We start from the raw sequence: 22658 nt of genomic DNA, 5'->3' as shown, positions 1-22658 counted from the left end.
CATCTACCGAAATAAGACAGTATTGTTACCTTCATGGAGATCTGTGTCCTTTCTCCACTGAGGATCTGTGTTCTGGTACCCCTAGTTCAGGCGAGACCCCCAGTGCTTTTCACCAAACAGAGAATTTGCTTTGTGTACAGCAGCAAGTGACACTGCCGAGACAGTTAAAAACATGTAACTGAATAACAGTCCTCAAAGCTTCTAGTATCCATTCTATAGCAGTCCTACTTGATCTTCATATGTGGTTTTCTTTCTATATGAATTTAATCTTTTTTCCAGTTTAAATCTATGCCTTATGTTCCTATAGTTTTATAATATTTTGTCTGAAGGAAAGAATAACTTCTGCCTGGAGGTAGTTTGTCGGTAGGACCTGTGAAAATGAGACATAGTTCAGGTCTGCTGAAAACAATTGTTGGAGTTAAGGCAATGTCAAAATGGAAACTCATTAATTCTGTAGTTTACTTATGTTCAAGTGGTCTCTATAAACACAAAGAAATGGCCTGAGTGCACAGCCCCAGATTTAACTTTTATCAAACCAAACCAAGACATGATTCAACGAAGCACAAACCCAGAGTACTGTTTCAGTCTTCAGTGTTTCCCCTCTAACCCCACAAGGCGTTTCCTCCTGTAGTCTCTGATCGCCTCTACTGGGCCAAAACCGAAGGTCTGGTAAGTTTTGTCATCCTCCTTGGTCATTTTTGATATCAATAGCTTATTCCTTCCTTTTCTTTTTGTCTGCTTTTAAGATTCATTCCTCTTACGAGTCTGCTCATCCGATGAGCCTATGTTCAATATCTTACCAGCCCCACTTGTATTTCTGTCAGAGACCTAGTATTAATCACACACGGAACTTAAATGCATGAAGACCAGAGGGAATGATGTTTAATTGACCACAGTCTATCAGATCTGAGTAGTTACCTGTGGTTGTGTTCACCAGAAAATGCTGAAGTTGTTCAAAAAGTTCCTGAAGTTCCAGAGGGATAAGAAATTTCTATAAAAAAGGCAGATAAGGCCAGAGGAAGCTAATTGTCTAAATACAGCACAGGCATTTGATGAATACCTCAGCTTGGAAGTAATTGATTTTATGATTTTCATCTTACTAGCATTTAGAATGACTTATTGAAAGTTAGAACAGCCACAGCCCCTCAGTTAAGCTCAAGGCTAACTTTAGTTACAGGTCTCTGCTTTTAATCATGATCAACTTGTTAGTCATCATCATATAGTGCAGACCAATTTCCAGTTCTGGAAGATTGCTGTAGTCAGTTCATAAATATCTGCATTTGTCAGAGAAAAAGAATATCAGATAATATCTGAAGTGGTGAAGACTAAAAATTAACATCTTCATCACTTCTGACAGCATGTGGCATTTAGCAACAGCTACTAATATTTTTTAAACGTAGGGACTATCAGCAAATGATGCAGTATGTGGACATAGTTTTAGTGCTCTGTTTTGTACTGAAACATGGCTTCAGTTCAAAACAAGACTATTGCTACCAATTTTGCATGTAACTGTAAACTTAAGAAAAGTGTTGAAACAGATAATTTACAGATGATTGATGTTACAAAGGAATTAATTTCAAGAGATCTTTAACTGACTTTATTTCAAATATATGTCATTTGTTACTCCTTAGAATCTTGCTTCGTACTATGAGTAATTTTGTACAGTTTGATGAAATGAAGTCATCTTCTGTTCCACACTTAATGTTTCTTTTGCTTATGCAATTGCTAAATGTTCTTGATGGGGCCCCTTTCTAGGCCCAATGGACAGGAGTTTTCAAGCAGCTGAGAGCTGCCTTGCACAGACAGAGACTGATCGAGGTAGTGATTTTTTAAATGTGCCTTTGTACGTATTACTTCACATCAAATATTTCTCCTCCCACCAGAATCGCTTGCATATGTCGTATGTCTTGTTTCCTAAGTCATCCTTATCTCAACTATTCTGTTCTCCTCGTATGTTTGGCTTCCCCTGACTATTATCCTGGGACATTGCAAATCAAAGATTTGATCCCTTGAGTCTGATATTCTGGTTCCCACATCTTCCAGTAAAGACAGACCAAGTTTGATGGCAGTATTGTGTAATCTACTGCATGCCAGGAATATCTTACATACAGTTCTTTGGAAGGACAATCTGGTAATACATGTCACCACAATGTATTTTAAAGATGATTAATGGGCTTTTAAACGATTCCTCAGGTGAGCTGTAGATCTTCATTATCTTCTCTGAGGACATTGCATTGGATTTATTTGAAGAAGATGAAATTAGGGTCATGAACCTTTCTTGAAAGGCTAATTTATATCTTCTGAAATATTGGAAAGCATTACACTCTAATGATGTGATATGGTTGTTGATATTATAAAGACAACTGTCAATAACATCCAGAAGACAACTGTTATTTCTTATTTAACAACTTGGGAAGTTGCTGCTGTCTTTAAAGCTATTTTTAATAGCTGCCATTCCTACTTCAGTTTCATCTGGATACACTCAAATTTTATCTGACTACCCAATAATTAGCTGCTGTCAATCCAATCAGTGTAAGATTGGCTAAGCTCTTTTTTTCTAAAATGCAAAAGTTGTCACAACACTGCTTGACAATATTATGTCATGATGACGTTAGGTGCTTTGCCACCTCACCCACTGCATAATGGCTAATTTGAGTAATATTAATTGAATGATAGGATTTGGGATTTTGATGAGCCAGAATTTGCCTGAAAAAGTCTTGGCACGTAGAATATTTGTATGTAGTTTATTGAGATGAAGAACATCACAAGGAAAAAATTTTGTCATTTCCTATTGATATATTAAACTCTTCCAAGTAAAACACAACATCTAGATCTGAAAATAGCGGCTCTGGCCTATTTTGCGAGCTCCTCATTAGCTGACTGGGAGTTTATGCCGCGAGGAATCTAAGTGCTTGTTTTTTTGATGCTCTATCGTTATGTGTGGCCGTATATTTAATTCTGTCAGGGGTGTATGGAAAACTTTGCACAGCAGATGCCTTGTACCTCCATGATGTTTGGGAAGTGGGTGGTTTGCCTGGAAGTACAATTCTGTCTTTAAACTTTTCTGCTGATCTTCTGTTTCTCCGTGGTTTCCTGTGCTGCGACTATCTAAACACTTCCAAAAAAAGGTGTTAGCTTTAAGTGGTCTTTAGTGGTCTTAAACATCCTCTGTGGTGCAAGGAGGCTCTGCTGTTTGGATTGCAATCTTTTTAATACCCAATACATGTGCTTTAATATATAACTGAGATTAAAGAGGGTTTCAGCTGTGGACTGCTGATTAAACTGACATGTTCTAGAATTTCCATACGTCACCCCTTAGCAGTACAGCTCCAAGCACAAGTCAGCTGCTTGGAAGGAGTGGGTTTTTTGTGAAACTCCAGTGATCCTACTCAACTGAATGGCCTTGTCTCTGGAGAACCACAAGCACCCATGAGAGTCACTGGTGCACCTAGGTTTAACGGTGTTGCCCTCTCAGGGCTGGAATGAGCGCTGTCACACACGTGCAGTGCACAAAATGTGTCTCCTTTAAAGACTGGCGGCTGTGGCTGTGTTTCTATAAGGGGACTGTCAACCCCATGATAAGCGTCATCACACCAGTGTTTTGGGTGAAGAGATCCATTGTGTGGGCACAATGTCTGCTTGAGGTAAAACGTTCTCAGCGCAATGGCTGTCAGAAGAATAAGTGTTATCTCCTAGATGCTGGCAAGAACTTAAAGGTCAGTTTTTAGGTTTTCAGGTTCACAATGGTGTCTTGCTAAGCACGGACCTTCCGTAGCATGTGTAACTCTTTCAGCCAGCCCTCTCTGAAGATGGCTTATTGCTTTTCACACACATAGGATAAATCCACACCCTCATTCCTGCACAATGGCTTTCACGGTTTCTTCAGGGTGTTCTCCAGGCCCCCTTTCTTTCCCAGGGCACACATCTTCTGTGTGGTTCCCTACGAAAAAAGCCTGAGCAGAGGAAGGCAGCACGGACTGCGAGCCTGCTGGAGCCAACTGGCATTCTGTTCCCTTTGCGTGTGTGTATTTCTGTTTGGTTATAAAGTCCTCCAAAATATTAATATGAACTAATCCCTTCATCTTTGACATTTCTTTTTAAACTGGATACAATCTGTTACCCCAGATTACATCATTCGCTAATTAAGAAAACTAGATAGAGTACTACAGTATATAGTTTTCACCTGAGGTATTTCCAACAGCCCTTAACAAAGGGAGTTACTGTGGTGAGTCTCAGCGTATTGAAAAAGAAAAAAAGACATTTTGTGTACCAATGCAGAATAATTGTGGTAGGAGAAGCGCCGAGCAGCTCCCCTGTATCTTGCTGGGGATGTCATTGCCTGTGATTTAAAGCTCTGGAAGAAATGTACAGCTTTTTGCTGAGCGGCTCAGCAGTAATGGTTAAAACACCCTTCAACCGCACTATCACTTTCCTTTTTAAAAGTCAAAACAGGTCAGCGAGGGTGACAGAAAGTTCTTTCTGCTGCTTGCCTTCATTAAGCTTTTGCTTAAAAAAGAAGAGAGAAGGGACTGAAGCATGCAGCAATTGCTTCAATAACCTTGCAGCAAACTGCCAGAAAGTTTTCCAAGGCTCTCATGCAATTGAACCTGCTGAAAGGAGCCTACTCCCCTACTCCAGCCCACAGCCCTCCCTAATAAAGTTGCTGGAAGTGGGTTTTTTTTTTCTCAACACTTAATTGCACAGGTCTCCCAACAAACCAGTGCCAGCCTGAGAGAATCGGAGCTGACATTGGTAGCGGGGAAGGGAAAAAGCTGAGCTGAAGGAGGAAGCTCAGGGCTGGGGATCCGCAGTCTCCGGTTTCTACTGTCGGCTGGTGTACAGAAGTCACCAGTTATGATTGGGTTACAGCTCATGACTATTTAGACTTGGACATGGACGTGAAGCCACTTCATGTCAGTACAAAGGGAGGAATGTAACACTGTCTCTCCAGTGCCAGGGGGGAGAGATTTGTAGGTTGGTATGTGACCTTCAGTGCTGGCCCATGCAGGTGCTGTTCAAAGGCCCTCCCCATTCAGCTCTTGATACTGATACTAGATTAAAAAGAGAGAATGAAAAAAGTCGTTGTTAAAAACGTTCCTCTCTGCTCTTTCCCTTTATCTCTGTGAACAAGTTGTCTTTTGATTTGCTTAGGTTTGTGGGTTTAGGAGGCTGTTTTCCTTTCAAGGACTTATTCTTGTACTATGTATTTTTTCCCTTAGTGAATAACATCTAACCCAGTGAAAGAAGATTTGCCTTCAGGCAATTCTTGGGTCTTTTTAAAAAAATTTTAGTTTGTGCGCATGCCGTTTTGCCACACTAGTTTTTTACACTTTAAATTGTAGCTCCTTAATTTATACCTTTTCAGTGTGTGTGTTAAGAGTCATACCCAAGGAAAAGAGAAGCATGCAAAGCCAGCAAATTCACATCACCCAAGGCAATTAAAACAATAGGTAATAATGATCACTAGATCTTACTGGCTGCCGATCAGGGAAGGGACCAGCATCCTCTCTGGCACCATTTTCTCAGTGTCAGTTGTAGTTCTGAGCCGCCCGTTGTTCTGTGCGTTCAGGTATTTCTCAGCATTTGAGATGTTTTCGGAGATGACGTGTTTGAAAACTGCTTAGCGAATGTGCTGCGCCGCCCTGTAGACGGAAAAGGAGGAACAGATCAGCCTTCCTCACCCTGCAAAGCAAATGACATCTACCAGCAAAGGAAGACTTTGCTTAGCACAGATGTTCGGGACTGACTTTTGGACTAGAAAGATCACAGTGTTTCTGGGAAGCTGAAGTGTGCAACAGAGCAAAGTTTATGTAGACGTCTTATGCTAGTAAGTGCTTAGGTCAAATTTCTTCTCGAGTCCTCTTTGGAAGGCTGCAGACCTATGATACCCTCTTTTAAAGACTGTTCTTTTCCTGTATGAGTGCTAAAAAGACCAAAATATGTAGAACAGAATTGCTCCCTCTGCTCCCAGACTCCCTCCCTGGAATGCTACGCAACAGAGCAAGCATGCCCAGCCTTAGCAGCATTTTTTCCTAACCTTTTTAAGGTTTTCCTATTGAAGTGGTTGGTATAATTAAGGAGCAACTCGGTGGCTGCTGATATTCTTTGTTTTATATTTACTGGAGAAAACCACTGGGTTGTTGATCTGTGAGTTTTATGTTATTATTTAATTACATTGAGGGACGATCCTGCATTTCAGCCAACTTATTTTGAGTCCTACATTTTCCAGGGCCTCGTTTGGTTCTAGCATTAATCCCTTTCCTTCACAGAAGTTTGCGTATTGCTTTGGATTATTTATACTTCACTGTGCTTCCAAATCCATTATTAATCACACAGGTATTGAAATACATTTCGCAGATAATACTGGACATACTGCTGTATTGTTCACTCACATAATAGTCATGCTTTCACTCGGCAGGTTTCTCATACATCAAATTATCATTAGATAAGAAAAAATGTTACAGTGAAGATTTGCCAACAACTTAATGCTGAATGCTCAAGCAAAACCCTGATGTTCCCAATTCCAGGTGATGACTCCTGGGGACAATAAATGAGCAGATGCTCTAGTTAGATGAGAGCATATCACCTTCAGGGATGTGAACGTTGCAAGGTTCTGCTCAGTGGACTTAAAGGAAACCTCTTGTTCATTTTTTTTCCGGCAGCAGTCCAGATGACCAAACAAGGGAAATTTCTTTTATGGTTGCACTTTAGTTAGTATAAAACGGGGCCATATTTTAGTTTTGAGACTGTCCTGCAGCTATCAGTGACAGTAAGTCTAACAATGTAGGGCTGGAAAAGACCATCTGGGTCACAGTGTCCAGTTTCTGAGTCATCCAGCCTCTAGCAGCCCACAGGCTGCAGAGCATGCTTCTCCAGGCTCGATTGCATCATGACAACCTCACAGTGAAAACCTAAAAACCTCAACTTAAAAAGAAAGGAAAATCAAAGGAAAAAAGCAAGAGCGATCAAGAGTTTTAGCAACTCTCTAGACCCTTGCAAGAGCAGAAACTATTGAATAAAACTCCTTGATGATTCCAGCAGTCAGACCTAGCCTACTGTACTAGTAGGAAGGCAAATTACGATATCCTCTGCTTCATTTGCAGGTTTTTCCACCCTGAACCCTTGTGTAAAAATCGGTTTAACCCTGAGGGTTTAAACAAGCGCATCAGCCAAGCTCTGGGAGATCCTGCCACTCCTGGGAGCTGCAGGGCTTTCCACCTTGTGTATAGTCACTGCTTACTGCTACAGCGAGGTGTTTCAGAGACAAATGAGAGCACAACTTTGCACACTGGAGACAGCTAACCCAGGAAGGTGTTTCTCAGCGCCATACAGAACAGGGCTGTTTGGGGGAAAGGGATGCACCTACACTGTGCAACACGGAGGTCCAAGATGGGTGCCTGGGACAGTTTTGCCAGGTTCAGTCTGGTAGGGATCTCAGCATGGCTCCCTAGTTGTGGTACAGCATGGCACTGATCCGAAAGCCCTCTCAGCTGGCACTAGCTTAGGAAGCTTAAATCTGGGCAGATATGTAATGCAGGGACTAAGGAAGAGCGCATTAAAATTTGAGATCTCAGTGCTGTTCCCAAGTCAGAGAAGAATCTTCAGATACCTCTGTTTTTCCATTTCCACATCTCTACTTAAGGAAAAGTAATAGCACTTTGACATAAAAGCATTTTTCTGGCCCTTGAATGGATGGTTGGTGCTGACATTAAGATATAAATCTGTTAAAGATGAGGATTGGTTAAATAAGTAAAATATTATTACTGCAGAAACTCTCTTAGCTGTTCAAAATGACCTTTTTTCTTAAATTAACACAAGTGAAAAAGGAATAATTGCTTTCTGTCTTCCCACGCAGTCAGGCACACATGAAGTCCTCTGGGCTTATCAGACTTCACAACAGAGTGGAGGAGATCCACTGTGTCATCCTCATTGGTTTCTTCAGCATCTGGCTTTTTTCAGCACAGTAAAAGGTCAGTTTCTGTGGACAAATAGCGACAGTAATAACGTCTGCATCACTCAAATTGGATCTCTTATCTGAAATTCAGAGGAGCAGCAAGACAGGTTTACAGAATTTCCTTCCAGTGATCTCAAAGGACTCTGCAAGTGGAAAAAAAAAACCCTCAAAACCCCCACCCCACACCCAGTCACTGGGCCCCAGAGAAGTGTGACTATTTTGCAGGTGGCAAAGACATGTCACAAGCAAGAAGTGACTCATCAGTATACACAAGAGAGCTGGGGCGCAGCAAAGAGCAAAAGAACTCGACTCTGTTGCCCGCCTGTGCTAAAAGCTAATCTCTGAATAAATGCATAAAATAAAAGTGGGGATTTGTTTCTGTTGGCCTTTGAATTTCAATTTAAGTAATGTGCAAATGATTCCGCATCCTTCCCTCTGGTGTAAGATCAGCTCTAACTTGGCTTAGCCTTTGGGAAGGATGTTTGATTGACTGAATTAGAGAAGGAAGCTCTGTCCACAGGCAACTCTACCAAAACCATTTTAAAGATTGGCTTAAGTTCAGCCCATTCTGGGGACTCGTGAAGTCTCTTTATATGGTGATATTTATAATTTATGTGGAACGATCTTAATCTTTGTAATTTATATAATTAAAATATATTAATGTGGTTGCTCTAGATTCATTTTTCTGCAGACAAGCACCACTGTGCTCCCCAATGTACAGAATTACTGCTGGGCCAGGGTAGCATCCTCTAACCTGTCACTCTTCTAGCTCAGAAATGGGCTTGAGAGCAGCAACTTGATCTTGCCTTCATGAGTTTCTCGGTCATATTTTTTCCTCCAAGAACTGCGAATGAGCTCTCCTTGTTTTGCTTGCTCGTTCAACAGCCTCGCCGCTGCCTGCTCTTAGGCTGTTAGTTCTGGGCTTGAGATAATGGGATTGTTACAGAGGAAGCAAAGGGGTTTTCTTGGGGTGGAAGAGTGTCTTTGGTGCACGTAGAGGGAGAGCTCTCTGGGGACAGGACCATCTTCCTGCTTTGTTTGTTGAGTGCCCAGCTCACTGGGCTCTGGGACAGTCCCGTTCTGGGACAAGAGATCTTGCCAAAAGGCAATTGGGTGCAATGCAAGAGAGCTTTACAGTAAAAGAACTTGAGAGTTTGTTCTTCCAGTAAGAAGGGAAAAGGTTATCAAAAGGAAATGGAGGTTTTATTTGAGGGGAGAAGGTTGCTGGATTATTATTTTTGAAAACAGCAACATCATGACCCCTTCTATGTTCATGTGTCATTGCTTTTGTGAAGATTCAAACTATCTCCTCTGTGTTCGGGTTTGCAACATCAAAAGGACCATAGAACAGACTTCTTTGATGTTAAATTTTCTGCTGATGCCGTCTGTGGTCAGGTAATACCACATGATTAATGTGAAAAGATTTGACCTTTGCATAGTTTCCCATGTTCACTAGCAAGGCAAAGATGCAGTGCATCAGTGGGATACGAGATATAGTCAATCAAGGAATTCCTTGGTATTAGAAAACAGTTTTTTAGCTTCCCCAAATCAACCCCAATGTGTTTTCTTTGTGTTTAATTTTTTTTGTGTTTGCATAATTGTTTAATATTAAAGAAAGAGAGCGTGGTTTGGTCATTTAGTTAGTAAAATCAGGCCTTGGGACTACCAGGCCTGGGAAGAACTGGCTCCTCTCACCCTGCTCCGCTCGGCTATTGGCCAGCCTAAGCAAGTTACTTTGCCTCTTTATAAAATAAGGATAATGGTTCCTCCATTGTAAAGATGTGAGATCTACTGCTGAAAAGCAGTACGCGAGAGTTAGGTAATATTATTTCTGGCGCTCCTACAGATGTGCTTAGTGTTCAGTTTTCCCATCTGTAATGTGGGGATGTTAGAACTAATCTACCTCCCAGGGTTGTTTTGCTTAATTCCATAAAGTACTTGAAAACCTCACATGGAAAGAGTTATAGGAGCACAAGGTTTCTTAATAAAGCTCATTCATGAGTAATGTATTTTTGAAGTAAGTGACTTGAACCTTCACCCATAGTTGGAAACCAACATGAGCCAAGTCTTCTTTGTTGTTCAGCAAAGGTTGGTTGATATTTTTTTCCTTACATATTTAATTCTCATAAGGCTTCGCATTTCTGGTTTCTGGCTATGATTGAAAGCAGAAATGCCAAAATACCACAAAAGAAGGCTGGGAGTTTTTACCTTTTTTTCCTGACCCTCCCAGAAGCTGGAAGTTTTGAAAGGCACAAGAGTGTTCCCCACCATCCCTAGTTCTGAGTTTCCCCCTGCAAAGGTAGGTGTGTGAAGTTGTTTTCTCAGAAGGCTGAGATTTACCCAAACGCAGTCCATACCCTGCAGCTTGTGGGATCTGCCCAGCCACGTTGAACATGATGTGCAAGTGACTCTTAGGTGTATCAGGGCTGCTCTGTTCAGATAACCACTCGGTGCTTTATCAGCATATATCTACCCTGCCTTGAGCTATACAAGACCACATTCAATCTCATCCACTGCACAATTGTTGTTGTTGATTATTGCAGAGAGCATGGTAAGGATCTTTTGAGGTGCTGCACAAATGCTGAGGCTGAGGTGGCCTTTACGTCAAAGGGCTGTAAGAGAAAATGAGCCAAAACTCATTTATCTCAATGTCAAAATTCCTACTAACTGGGCAGGAAGCGAGGCTGGACCAACCCGGAAGGCTTTTAGAAAGCCTGGCCTTCGCACCGTGGGATGTATTACAAACCCGGATTTGCAGGATCTCTGTCTGCAAATAATCCATACTCGGAGCGCTCTGCACATATCATTTGATGTGTGTAAAAGAGGGACCGTGCCAGGAGCACAGAAGCTAACTTGGAGCCTGGGGAAGTTTTCAATCGGTTTTGCCAGGGTTTCCCTCCGTGGGAAGGCACGGACGGCTTTCTCCTGCCCCCTCCTGGTGCAGCCCTCAAAATGTGGCTCTGAAAGCACGGCAGGCAACGGAGAGGCTGAAAACATGGCACCTTCATTTTTCAGGGGACGTGCACCTGGAGTGTATGGCAAAGTTGGTCTGTTTACATGGCACAAAAAGGAGGTGTTATCTTTTTTTTCTTTTTTTTTTTTTTCCCCCTCTTGGAATTGTAAATCCAATTGAGTTCTGTGAAAGTAAGCCAAAGCTGGGTCTGGTTAATGCACTTGCAGTTGAACGGATAGCAAAATTTAGTTGTGGAGTCTTTCAGCTGTGTGATCTAATGCCCTTCATCATTGCAATATGTTGTCTTAGGTAATATTTTTATATTTCTTTATAGGCTGGCCTGATACTTAGCCAACCAAAGAATAATGTAATGCAAACAATCCAAAGGAGGCAGGTAAGAATATGTAGTCCTCTACCAAATGTACGGGCTCCATTCTCTCCATTCTAGGGGGTAGGTGGAAAACCAAAGTTTAATCTCAAGAATAAAACTTGGCAGTTTGTAAAATGTTCCCATCGTGCACTTGAACAAAAGACAGCCCCTAAGCCCTGTGCTACATGGAGAGACAGTGTGGGGGCTGCTGGGGGCTGCTGCACCACTGGGGGTATTTAAGCACAGTCAGGTGGACAGACCAATGCAGTCTTAAGTTTTGCAATGTTTGCCTGCAGAAACAGTAAACCAAAGTGTAATAAGTCAGAATAGCTACTGTATGGGCTGTTCCAGACTCGAACTCTTTAGCCTTTTGGATTGAGCACAAGTTGAATATGGTTGAACACAAACTAAAATGGAACTCTCTATAGGTGGGCATCCTAAATCTGTGCTATCTGTCTCTCTTCATCTCTGCATTAAGCTATTCCACCTTTTCTGATGACTGTCATTCACTAGAGCAGAAGAAGATAGTACAAGGACTTTCAGGCCTTTTGGTTACAGTATTTGCTCAAAATAAGGCTAAGTCTTCCTGTACCTGGACTAAAAATTCTGTTCTGCACTTGATGCAAGTTCCCTTGACACCAACATGTTTCTGCAAAGAAACTTATTTTCACAAACTTAGAGTTTTCTAATCACAGCAAAAAGAACTGATGAAGAGTTTCTGACCATTGTGCTAAAGACTTGTTCCCTTATCAAGCCTAAAATATGCTTATTGCAGAGGTTGAATCTTGTCCATTTTCTGACAATTTTGTAGCTTTTTTTTTTTTTAAAGTAAGTTTCAGCCACCTGTGATTGTGCTGCATTTTCAGAGGCTGTTTGCATTTCATGGGAAGGTGTTGAACTTTCCATCAAGTCCCATGTGGTTGTTCGAATTGGGGGGAGCACTATTTATGCAGTATATATAGCACGCCTATATCCCAAGCTGAGCTGAAGCGGTAGGTGCTTGCCAGGGTAATACCTTTCTTCAATATATATGTTTGAAAGACAAGTCTTGCAGCATTATATGGACAAGCCTAATGATATAGAGTCCTTTTTATTAAAAATAACATCTTTCTTTTACGTGTTTTGATAAGAAATTTCAATACGAGGCCTTGCGACTCAGCTCCCTCTGGGCACCAGGTTTTCTGTCCAGTAGTTGGAGAAAGCTTCATGGTCCTGGTGGCTGTGTAGCCGTGGCGTTGGAGAAGAGACAGAAAAAGCAAATGAATTCCTGCTAAATGGACAATATCAGAGAAGGGGAAAGAGACAGGACTTTCCATTTTCTTTTAGTCCAGTAGTTTTAAGGAGTAGGTCTGGCTGCACAAAGCTTTCTGCACCTGAGTGATGATTTTAGGGAAATTTCCAGAGATTAGTTCCTTTCATTGAGTTTCTCTGGACTTTTCCATTGCAGGGTGCGTCTGGCCAGGTTTTGACCTCTGATGTATTTTGATACTGTCAGCATCCAGCAGTGCAGCTATTGAAGCTGAAATGCATAGAAAGGTCTGAACAAAGCCACAAAAATTTTGGGGGGTGAATCATTTGTTCACCACTCAAAAATTCCATAGCGGCTTGACTTTTCAAGAAAATTTTCCATAAATTTATGTTTATATGCAGCAGACCACAAAGACAAAACAATTTCAAACCAAACAAAAGAGTTTAGTCAATCTGATGAAAAAAACCTTTTGGTTTTTTTTTTCATAGCTCTTTCCATCAAGAAACAGACATGAACTTCACTTCAGGGCAAAGTGAATGTTTTTTCTCCCTTCAAGTTCACCTGGCAAACTGAAAAATTAGTTATTTGTACAGGCCTGGTTGTGAATCATCTTGACTCAGATGTGTCCCTGCTGGGGAGGACATGTTAGCCCCTGCCACCTTTGCGTGGTGCTGTTGATTTTCTGCTTTTCAAGTTCACCATGATCCAGTTTGGCCTCAGATGGCCTGAAAAACACCATTTCTCAAAAAGCACTTGAACTGCTACAGGGCTTCAGGGCAGGTAAGTACTGAGATAGGTATTAGATAACCTGAGCCTCCATTTCTGATCTTTCCCAGACACTAGCATAGTCAAAAAAGAATAATAAAAAAGCAGGCAGAGTTACCCTCTAAATAGAGCAAGTCAGACATGGAAGTTTTGTAGCATCACAAAAGGTTACGCTCAAATTTTCGTCCAATTGAACCTTCTGCATAACAGAGGACCTATCCCTTCTCGCTAGTTTTAGCATCATGCCCGTGACTTTTACTTGAGTCATATCAAAGAAATGACAGCAGGAGATAGGACCTTAGGAGGTAATCTAGTCCTATCCCTGCCCTAAGCAGAATCAGTGACACTGAAAGTGTTCTTCACAGAGATTTGCGTAAACAAGTCTGAAAAACTCCAGCGATGGTGACTCCACAACTTCCCCAGATAATTAATCTGCAATGGTTACAGCTAGAAAAGATTATTTCTCTGTCTCTCCAGGTTTTCTGAGGGGTTCGTGTTGTTTTTTTTTTTAAGAAATCCAGCCTAGATGTACAGTGGCTGGAGTTGTAGCACTGTCAGCATGTCCAGTGGTTAATTAGAGTCAGTTTAATATTTTTAGCTCATTTTTAAGATTGGTTTTAAAATCTTTTTTTCCTAGTAGACTGCATTGCTGTATCAGATGAGTGGTACCTTACCTGTGGACATCCAGATCTTCTGCACTCTAAGGGGACCTTGCAGTCATCACATTTTCTCTCTTGCATGCATAGACTTTTATCTTTCACGCTGTTACCCAATACTTTGCATTTGAATTAAGCATAGCTTTTACTTTGGCTAAAATATATTTTCTGGAAAAGCATCTAATTTTGATATGAATACATCAGGAAGTGGATAATCAATCATTTCCTTTAGAAGTTTGTCACAGTGGTTAATCGCCGTCACTGTTTGAAAAATTGTGACCGTTTTGAATTTCTGATTTCAACTTCCAGTCACCGGTTCTCATTATGCTTTTCTCTGCCAGATGTAAGAACCCTTTAGTATCCAGTACATTCTCGTCTGGAAGTTAACTATGCAGTGTAATCAAGACATCGGTCATTTTTTTCCTTCCCAATAAACTCAGTAGATGGGTCTTTAAATCTCTCATGGTCAGGTGTCTCCTTCGTTCATCAGGTCAGGCTAATGCTTGTTCTCTGTCGCTATTTGGGTTCTTAATAGAGGTTGGTAAAACTGGACTCCAGGCTTCTGTGAGATGTTGTACTGTGAGGAGGTAAAATCACATTACTGCTCACTGCTCCCTTGTTTGTAGGTGTATGGATCATGGGAACAACTTGCCTATTTTTCAGTCTTTGTGGAATTAATAATTTCATGCTGCCTTGCTCACTGTGATTCCCAAACCACTCTCCTGAATTACAGCTCTCTAGGATCCACAGTCCCACCAGGTTTATTTTGCTCTCTGCCTTACAGACCCCCTTTGCACTGACTGCATTTGGTTCAAATGGGCTCCCTTTAACAACTGACCCAGAATACTCTCTGCATAAGTATTTTCTCCCCATCGTTATTTAGCAGGCTGCTAATATTTGTGGCAGCCATCTGTCTGTCAGTGCTGACTTTATATTCCCTTGCAGAGCATCAGTGAAAATGCTGAATAGCACCGAGTATACTTCAAAGCCAGTAAAGCATCTTCATTTGATGATGGTCTGATTGACGCAGCTGGGTTTTGAGTTATGCTAAATAGCCATGTCTTAGCCATTTAACATAAGTTTCCTTGATGTTATATAGTGTTTATCTAGTAAGTATGTCATGCACTAAGTCTAAAGCCTTCAGAAAGCCTGCTACATCTGTGCAGTTAGCTTTTTTGCAGGCAGAACATGAAACCAGTTTTATTTGTGAGGAGCTATTTTCCATACACCCATGTTGACTGGCAGTAATTAAAATCTTGTTCTTTCATGTTTCGGCAGTTCAGTCCTGTCTCAGCTTTTCCACTATTTTACCTGGGATTGATGTGAAGTTAACTGCTCAATAGTTCCCCTGTAATTGCACTCGATTTCCTGTTCTCTCTTGCTCCCTCTTTATCTATCTCTCGCTTTCCTTTTTTTTCCAGGCTACTACCCTGGTTCCTGGAATCCCTCTGATATTAAAATTTATTAAAAATTAACATTAGCAAGCCAGATTTCTCCTCAGTCAAATATTTTAGGACCCCCGGGTGTCATTTATCCAGGCCTGCTGATTTAAAAATGTTTATCTCTACTAGATGATGTTTAACATCCTGCTTATTTCCTAATGGGCTGGAAAGTACTTATTCAACCTTGGTCTCGCATAAACACCATCACGCTATTACTTTCAAAAATACCGAACAGAAACATTTATTGAACAAGCCTGGCTTTTTGTATTGCCGTTCGCAGTGTTACTCTAGCAGTGTGCCTAGGCAATTCCAACACTCTCCAAAAAATCCTGCTTAGCATCGCCATGAACCTGTTTTTCACAATCTTTTTCTTTTCCAATAACAGTTTCTTCTACATCATAACTCTGCACTTCAGACAGTTGCTCTATTTTTCCCATTTGTTGAATCTTTAGAAATACTTCTGGTTTACCACGGAAGTAGCTGGGCCCTAGCCAGTCTGTCCTCGATGATGCTGATGGACTGACTCTATTCTGAAAGAACTTCCGATTTTCATTCATGTTTTCCTCCCTGATTTCTTCCTCCCACTCACTGTTTTATCATAATTTTCCTCAGCTGGAGGATATTAGCCGTCGGGAAGCACCAGCTACAATTGTCTTCATTTTGTCCACTTTTAATTATGAGCTCTTAGGATAATATCACTTTCCAGCTGTATGAGTGAGATATTCTTTGTTAATCAGAAGGAGTTGCGAAATCAGTAGCTCATGTTGGATGCAATATCTTTTCCTTATGTAAACGCGTAAGTGCATGTTGTCATCAGATCACTTCCTCACTCTCGTTTGGATGAACTGCATTGCACCCAGGATTAACGAGATTATTAAGATTTCTCCAGAAACACAGGTCAGATCTGGGAATCTCCGTGCTGCATTCAGGCCTGAACCTCAGCTTCTCCAGGGGATAACAGACATCAGACCTTGCTTTTCATTCTGGCCTTATCTCATATTCAGTTCATTCCCCTCTGCCTAAATTGCTCCATATTCTGATGCCTTCCTCAGGACTCACTGCCACAGATGGTGTATTTATATTAACTTAAAGATTGCATTCCATCTTTCAAATGAGATTAATAAATTTTTCAGGCCATTGTGGTTACCCGACCTGACCTCCTATAAACGCAGCCTATAATTCTTCACCCAGATTCCAGCATCTGGCCCCATAACTCAGACTTGAAACACGGCATATTGTTTTTAGAAATGCATCTCGTGGACACATAAACCCTCTGTCACTTGGACATGTTTCTTTATTTAGAATAAAATCTAGTGTTTCGGTGGTGCCTAGACATCACAGTACCTATGGGTGCTTATAAGTGTGCAACAGTGATGTACTCCTAACTAACTGTATTTCAGTACTTGTCTTCTCCCTACCTAAAATACTGCCCTTAGTTTCTTTCAAGTGGATATTGTTCTAGACATGAACATGGGACCTGAAAGCCACTGAGAGTCACAGATGGTTAATGAAAGATGCATGATAAAACCCAAAATAATCCAATTACCTATGGTGACATCCCTCTTAGACACATGTGCAGGGGTGTGTTGACTGTCTGTATTTCTTTGATTGCTGTTTTACTTTTCTATAATGTCTTTCAAATGAGGAAGAAGCTATAGGTGTTGGAATTAGGAGGGTATTGTCCTTCGGTCTGTGAAAAGGATGTATCTTTTTGTATCTATGATTAGTGTCAGAAAGCAGGAACCAGGGTAGAGTGTTCAACCTCTTACTAGTACTCCTGGGTTTTACACTTTTTTTTTTTTTTTTTATTTCATTTAATTTCTTTTTCTGTGGTGAGATTTTACACTGAACCCTAATATACTCCTGCAGAATGGCATTCTCCTGGGCCTATTTGAAATTCTTGATCTTTTCTGCATCTGTTTAAATCCTGCGTTCATGCACGTACAGTACAAGGTCAACCCTTTTGTTTGTTATTTTTATGGAGTTTAAAGAAAGTCCAAATACCTGACCGAGGTACCTGTCTGGTGCAGCCTTGTGACAGTTGCAAAATCTTCAGGCTTGGAGAGCCACATGATTAACTGTTTCATGAGGAATACAAGAAACAATAAAATCAGGGGGTTTGCCACATAAAGGGTAAGCTTTGCAGCTAACAGGTATTTAGGGCTGGCTCACCACTGCTCAGAATTCAGGAGGTGGTGAATCGTATGCTCAGAGGAAAACAACCCAGCAATACGTTGCAGACCCGTGCTCCGAACACAGCCCCGCGTGCGGGGAGGCTGACAGCTCACAAACAAACCACAAAGCTCAGCTCTTCCTTAGACTTTTCATCTTCAGATTCAGTCTTACCCCACAGCACGGCTCACCAGCTCGAGAGATCAAAGAGTGTACAAGTAGAGAAGATTTGCCAAGAGCGTTTGGGGTTAATTCTGCAGAAGTTACACGCTTGAGTCCGGTACTGGCACTTTCCAAGTCAATACTGGACCGAGCTTCCAGTTTGGCATTATTAGCGGTGTCATACTTCTCAGGGGTTGTTGTTCATCTCAAATACAAAGCTGAACTGCCTGTTGTGGAACTGGCTGCACTGCTGAAATCCCAAGAACTTGCTCATGAAAGGTGTTGTTTTGTAGCGGCTACAGTTAGCCCTTAAATTATAATTACTTTTACTTTTTATCTTTTTTTTTTTTTCTTCTTCTTCCCAAAAGATAAACTCCCTTTAGACTTTTGAAGGGATTTTGTTATATTTCTGCTACATTTTATTGGTGTGAATCTTTGGGGAGAGGCTGATGTCTAAAGGAAATTTATTATTAAGGACTAGCTATACTGTTTCCCAGCAGTGAGCTTGTTACTGCCACATCTTGGCCTAAACTCTATAATTGGTAATTATGTTTGTCTGACCTACATTCTTCTGTGTAATTGTAGTGAGATATGGTATTTTTCAATTCCTGAGTAAAAATGTCCACACCGGTTGTGGAGTGTTGCTGGGCAGAAGCTTTCACCTTCAAAAGGCAATAGCATTTTTGTGGTGGAGGATGTATTTTTTTTTTAAGGTATATAGCACTAAGATCCTATGGGGGTAAAAAGCAATGTAGAAATAAGTTAGATATAATGACATGATTTTTCAGAACCTAGGAAACTAATGGTCAATTAAATCCCAGTGGAGGGTGCATATTAGCTTCCTAATTTGTTTTGGACCCATGACTGGAATGTGTACGCACATGCTATTCAGTCTGGAGCATTCATGTGAAAGATCCTTTGGGTAATTTAACAGCTACAAATGGCACTTCCACCTAAAATTGTTTTGTGTTGTGTTTCTGCACCAATTGACTCTTCGGTAACAGATCCGATGATTGGGTTAGAAAATTCTCTCTCGCCTACTGATTTTATCGTCTGAAAAAGGAAAATTCGGATTCCTTCTGAGGTTCTTCAGAAGACAGAAAGTCTTATTTGCCACTTAACAAATCATTTTTGATTTCCCATAAATAACACAAGAAATATCCTTCCTACTGCTTCACCTCAGAAGTTTTCAAAGTTTTGCACCCATGAAGACCGGAGGATCTAGTGGATCGTTAGCATTTCCCAGTACGTGGACTAGATAATCCAACCACAAACCTGGTTTCTGAGCCTTTCACTCTCTGGCTTATTGACCCAAAAGTTTTTCATCTGTTCCTTGGGGGCTACTGAGAATTCTGATATTTTCTCCATCTGTTGCTTGAAATTTCCCCTGTGAGCGCTCGGCATGTTTCCCTGTTCCTTCCAGATGACCCTCTCTTGCTGTTCCCACTGGGTGTCATAAACTCCATGACTACTTCCAAGAAACGTTAAGGTGAGTCGCATTTTATTTATTGTGCTGAGTAATGCCATTAACACGTTCCAAATTGATCCATCAAAGAAGTCAGCCTGGAGAACCTGCTCAGTGGCAACTTCAGGTCAAATATTTAGGTGGGGCACTGCCGTTCACCTGAGCACTACGTGAAGTTGTTATCAAAGTATATTGCCTAAAATACCCCTCTGGGCTCTGCTGGAGTTGCTGGCCTATTCCACGAAGTCGACCAGCTGCTCCTTTTAGAGCCCCCTTCTGAAATGTGAACACAGGACAGTGAAATTGCTGTCCCGCTGGATCATTCATCTGGAAGAGACATTATTAATAAGGAACGATAGACTTCCCATTGAATTGGGACGAAGGTATGTTTATTTTATCAGTGTTTTGTTTTCTCATGTTTTGAGCCCAGCACTGAGCCCCTGAGCACAGCCTGGCTGAGACTGAATCTTGCTTTAGGGGAGGCTCGGAATATTGACACTTCCAATGGCTGCACTGAATGTTGGCAAACGCAATCCCTTCATCTGAGGGACAGCGAAGTAGTCAAAAAAACCCCAAATCAAATAATTCCCTGTGAGGCATTAGAGATACGAGGGCCGCTGTCTGAAGCTTCTCAGAAATTGCTTTTTGGTCCTCAAGTTGTCTTTGGGGGAAAAGGGACAACTATTTGTTTCCTAAAAAAACCAAATAGGTTCATGTATAAAACCCAATAATTTACTTGTATTAAACCCACTTCTCTTTATGTATTTTGCCATGTGTGAAACTGTGTTGTGGGTTCCTGTTGATCCTGTTCTCTTCCAGCTGTGCATCCGCTTTGGGCTGTACATACCATGATGTTTCAGGGTTCACCCTTTGAGAGAAGGGGAAATATCCCCTAATAGGAGGAAAAAATAGGAGTCCCAGCCGCAGGAGTGCTGGGCAAGCTGGAAGCCTGGCGCATGAGGGAGAACGGGAGGAACAAGACCACAGAATGACAGTGTCCCTGGTTACCAGGGAAACACTCCTAAATTGGAGCATTTTTTATTTCAATCAGAATATTTGTTTTCATTTGAAATATTTTGATAAGGGTTTTGGCTTTTGATAAAAAAGTTATTTTTCAGGGGAAAATCTGTTTTTAAAGTCTTAACTTTTTTTTAATCAGTCTTTATAATATACAGATTTGATTTTAAAAAAAATATGGTGAGTCATCATCATCTTTTCATAAACACCTCACCTTGTACATAACTTCACAGAAATACAGACATCATTGATGGGGCTGAAGGGACTTAGAGAGGCCCACTGGTAGCGAACAAGGTCAACTACACCTGACTTTCCCCCAACAGATATTTGTTTAATGTACTGGTAGAGAAGTTCCCATTGTGGGGATTTCCCAGTCATCTTAGGTGATCCTACAGTTTCCCTACCCCTACATTTAGTAAGTTTTCTCTGGTGTGAATCTAATCTTTGCCACAATTTTAAAGCAGTTAAATACAAATTTTGACTATACTTTGTGAAGCAATCTTGGGCACATTTGCTGACCAGTATGTATCCCCAGCCTCTTCCAAATACAGTGATGTCAACAGTACTGTCTTGGTCAGAGGTCTGTAATCCATGACCTTTCATGCTTATTCTCTTCAGAGCCTGTATCTTTCTTGACGTGTCATGCCCACAGCTCACATGAATGGTTTTATCCCAGCATGCACATTTCTGATTGCAGAAAGGATCCTACTTTTTGAGCAATATCTGCATCTTTTCCTTTGAGCTGAACAGATATCTCACTATATCCAAAACTGTGTGTTTAAACATATTTTACCCTTCATGCCTATATAACAACAATATTTTGACAATGTAATTCGTCAGTAGCGTCCTCCTGTTAAGAGCTATCATCTATAAACTGAAGAAGTGATACAAATCTTAAGTACTCATAACCCTCTTGACTTGTTCATCGAAGATGATCTTACGTAGCCTTCACACCTGCCATTTCTCTGGCATTTTCCTCCACAGTATCCATTTGATGCTCATTAGGTTTTCAAGTTATTTTCCCAGCTTTTTAACTATGTGTGCAATCTTGTATTCTAAACAGGGTTGTTTATGCCCCATGTGTTTCAGTGAGTATTTTGGTAACAGTACACATGCAGGCGATATATTTGTCCTACACATCTTTGTCCCAGCGTTCTGCAGTTCCTTCCCACTCGTGCCTGAAAATTGGAGTACACTGGTTTTTTCCTTCATCTCATCATTGTTGTTGTATTTTTTTTTTACCCTCTAGCATTTTTAGAACATAACATATTTTCATGTAAGTAGTGTTAATTATGTAACAGCAATTTATCTCAGATAAGATCTTTTATTTTTGTTGCAATTTTGCAATTAGAATGCAGAAAATTTCAGGCTTTGAACCCTGCCTTTTATGTCAAGTTGTCTGCCCACAACTGATGACTATAAGTATCTTATTTGCCTCAGAAAAGGAAGTGAAAAAAGTGCCATCTGCAAATTTATTGGGAATTTCAGTATCTTGGAGGTATGACTGAAGGAATAGACCATACAGCAGTCAAAAATTTGCTCTGTAACAGTGACCACAGAGTACTTCAGTTCAACACCCTCAGAACCATTATCAAAGGGCATCAAGAATAAAAGCAGCTCCATCAAGATAAGGCAACTGGCCAGTGTGTGATGGGCAGAGAATTGTATGGCAGGGAACCTAAATGAACTTTTTTGCTCATGCATCACAATTTGCTGGGGTTCTTTGAAGGGGTCAGCAAGCATGTGGTTAAGGGAAAGCCAATTCATATAGACTACCCAGATGTCTAAAAAGCTTTTTATAATGTTTTTGTGGGAACTGGGTAACGGTTGGAGAAGAGGAAAGGCCATTGCATGAATTGAAATAGATTAAAATGTGTAAAATAGAAGAGTAAATGGCAAATCTCACAGTGGACTTCCACAGGGATCTGTAGAATGGTAAATGGCACATCTCATGGTGGACTATTACAGGGATCTGTTTTGGACCTCTGATCCAACCCTGATCTTACTGACCATTCTTATGTTCTAATTTAGTCAACACACCATGTGCTCTATCCAGGACTCTGAGTGGATGGTAGGTCTGACTTCATGTCTCCTAAATATGTTGCTTCCACACCAACTCCTTCTTTAAAGTGACTTCACCTAGACTTTTTTTTGTTAAGGACCTGAAACTAGTGAGGACTAGGTGCTCTACTGCTTCATTAGGAGGGCTCAATTTATAAGGACACACATTAGAAGGGCACACAAACAAATTTGATCCAGTTTTCCCTAGCTACCTTCCTACAAGCGTAGGAGATCTTATTGAGGTGGCACAGAGCAAGCATTCTGGGCTTCCCACTACTGCTTCTCTTCCCATGGGGAGAGCTGTAGTGCTCTGCTTTATACTTTTAATCTTGTGGAAAGCATCTCTTTAGGTGTTCATCTATCTCTTACCATCCCCCGGGGTATCTTAGTGA

This window comes from Chroicocephalus ridibundus, chromosome 7 (assembly GCF_963924245.1).
Source record: "Chroicocephalus ridibundus chromosome 7, bChrRid1.1, whole genome shotgun sequence".
Classification (NCBI taxonomy): Eukaryota; Metazoa; Chordata; class Aves; order Charadriiformes; family Laridae; genus Chroicocephalus; species Chroicocephalus ridibundus.
Note: the sequence above shows the minus strand (reverse complement) of the source record.